General features: G+C 46.2%; 1 protein-coding gene across 1 annotated transcript in view; it reads right to left on the bottom strand.

Moving 5' to 3' along the window:
- RNF185 (ring finger protein 185) overlaps nt 1-2027 on the bottom strand; it is a 50178-nt gene extending 48151 nt beyond the window's left edge. The window contains exon 1 of the mRNA XM_012657968.1: nt 1977-2027. The gene's annotated coding sequence lies outside the window, so the exon portion shown is untranslated. The remainder of the gene's footprint in view (nt 1-1976) is intronic.
- Between the last annotated feature and the right edge of the window lie 747 nt (nt 2028-2774).

Below are 2774 nucleotides of genomic sequence, written 5' to 3'. Positions count from 1 at the left end.
CACCTTGAGCAAGAGCAAGACTCTGTCTCTACAAAAAGTAGAAAAATTAGCTGGCATGGTGGTGCATGTCTATGGTCCCAGCTACTGGAAGGCTGAGGCAGGAGGATTGCTTGAGCCCAGGAGTGTGAGGTTGTAGTGAGCTACAATGACACCACTGTACTTTATCCCAGTCAACAGAGCAAGACTCTGTCTCCAAAAGAAAAAAAAAATCAACCCCAACCATTTTGGGGGGGAAGAGGATAATCAACAAAATTGGGTCATAATATGGAACCTCTGCTCCATAAGACAACATAAGCATTCTTAAGCATTCTAACAGGTGTTGAAAAGTGATTTAGAGTTTTGTAAAGCACAAAACATGGAAATTTGATGTTGATTAGAAAACTAAAGATATACTAGATGCATCATCTGTGGATTATATGTAATTGAGGATAAATTAGCAAGTCAAATCCAAAAGAGGACTGGTTTTACATGCTGGATGTAAAGGTAGGCTACAGTCTGCAAAATTCTCTTACATATATACGCATATGGCTGGAGAGAGGATTAAAGAAGGGTTTATGTTACAGGGGAAAAGCAGGCCTGAACAACCTCGAGGTGCCTTCCTAACTGAGACTCCTCAATTCTATGATCCAAGGAGTTCACTGGCTTCTCCTGATCGAACACAAAAAAGTCTTCAGAGGCATTTCCAAGTTGTTCTAAGAAAAAGCTACTAACCCATGGGGTGAGGTCCTGTTTACTTATTAATTCGACAAACATTTAAGGCGCCTCTACCAGATGTTGGTCGTTCCAAAGTCCTCCAAAAGAAGGATGGTGCACATGACAACCAGGAAAAGATTACATAAGGTCAGATGTGTTGGCCTCACTTACAGGAGAGGTAGGCTAAGGGTATGGAAATGTCAAGAAAAGAGAGCAGAAAAATGAAAAGTCACATTCACTCTGAGAGCACAGTCAGCACCAGAAATATTCAGAATAACTACTTAGAGACTTTCAAGTTGGAAAGGACCCATCTAATACCTGTACACCTCCCTCAACAGGTATTCCTTTGGAGGCAATCCATTCCATCGCTGGTGACCTCTGACGATTCTTCTATTAAGTAAAAATCTTGTCTTCCTGTAGAAGCCACCTAATAGTCCTAGTTCTGCCTCCTTCAACCCCAAAGATGAAGTGGAAGCCCTCTTTGCCATGACAATTTTTTCAGTTTTTGAAAACAGTTGCTTTCCAGTGCTCTCTTTTCTGGGCTAAACCTTCCAGTTCTTTCAAAGTTCCTGAACTGGCTCCAGCTGCCTCAAAGTGAAGAACGGAAATCTAGTACTCACAGCAGGAAGGCACTTAGGATCAATGGGCTTCAAACATCAGTATGTACAGGACCTCCAAGGCATAAATTCAAAACGCAGTTTCCCAGGTTCCTACCCACATTCTAATTCAGATATGTCTGATTTGAGTCTCGCACTGTAAAACCGGCATTCCATGGGATTTCAAAGCAGATGGTGTGAGAACCACATTTTAAGAAACACTGTCCGGGTTTACAAATAAGGAAATTGAGGCCCAGCACGGGGAAAGGATTTGGCCCAGAACGCAAAATTGGCTGTCGGTGACAAAGTCTCAAATCGGGGTCTCTTACTCTCAGCCCAACTCTGTTCACCATGCTCCCCAGCCTCTGTCTCTCCACTCCAGGCAAACACGTTAAACACACCCCCCACAAGAGAGAGGCGGCCCCGTACTGTGGATAGAAAGGGAATTAGGGTGAGCCCTTTCCTTTCTCAAGGCCTCAGTTCCCCCAGTCTGTAATCATTGGACGGAAGACCACAACGCCTGCCCGACCTCTCTTCTGAAGCGGAGGGCCCAGGGGCAAGGACAAGCTTGTTGTCTCTGAGTCCCCTCGAGTGTCGTAGCCCGTGAGCCCTGGGAAAGGCAGAACTCGGTCTCCCGCCCCCGTTCCCCAACCTCGACCCCTGCCGCCACCTCAGCCCCTGACATACCTGCCTCCGCGCAGTTAACGCTGCCCGGGCCGCCCAGCCTATCGATCTGTGGACCAACTGGCCAGTCCTACAGCCAGGTCAATCTATTGGGCAAGACGTTCCGCGCCTCCTACGCGGACACCGGTCACCTGACGCAGAGCCTACCCTCTCGGAGGGACTTCCGGCCTCAACCGGAAGAGGTTGGACCGCTGCACCGTTCCGGGGTAGGTCCGGAGCTCTAAGGTTCCGCCTGCGGACAGGAAGCGGAGGAACTTGAGGTGTGTGTATTGGCTTTTCAAAGAGCCTGGAGTCGGGGCTTCTGGAAGAAAAGGTTGACTCCTGAAAGTACCGGATAAGCTTGGAACATATCGTTGCACCAGAATGTAAGAATGATGGTAATAAGAGTGATGGAAAGGTGTCAAAGGACACAGGAGCTAACTTGAAGGAGATCCCATTGGCCAAATTGGGGAAATTTCAGCATCGAAATACGAACATGAGAGTAATAGAGTATAACTAATTGAGTAAAATAGTAATCCATGGGTCTTTACTGACATAAAGACATGAATAAATAAATGAGGAGAAGGGAAATTTTCCTTTTAGTAGAATGCCAACTAATAAACATGATGGAGTTAGAAAATCACTAATGACTGGTAAAACTATAGAAATAGGACGTTTACACAGTAAAAGTGTCTTCCATAAATTACTTGTAATTACAAAGGGAAAATAGTAATATTACATCGGCCGGGCGCGGTGGCTCACGCCTGTAATCCTAGCACTATGGGAGGCCGAGGCGGGCGAATCGTTTGAGCTCAGGAGTTC

Source organism: Propithecus coquereli, unplaced genomic scaffold (genome assembly GCF_000956105.1).
Source record: "Propithecus coquereli isolate 6110/MARCELLA unplaced genomic scaffold, Pcoq_1.0 Scaffold567, whole genome shotgun sequence".
In the NCBI taxonomy this organism is placed as follows: Eukaryota; Metazoa; Chordata; class Mammalia; order Primates; family Indriidae; genus Propithecus; species Propithecus coquereli.
Note: the sequence above shows the minus strand (reverse complement) of the source record. Positions and strands in the feature narration are given on the sequence as shown.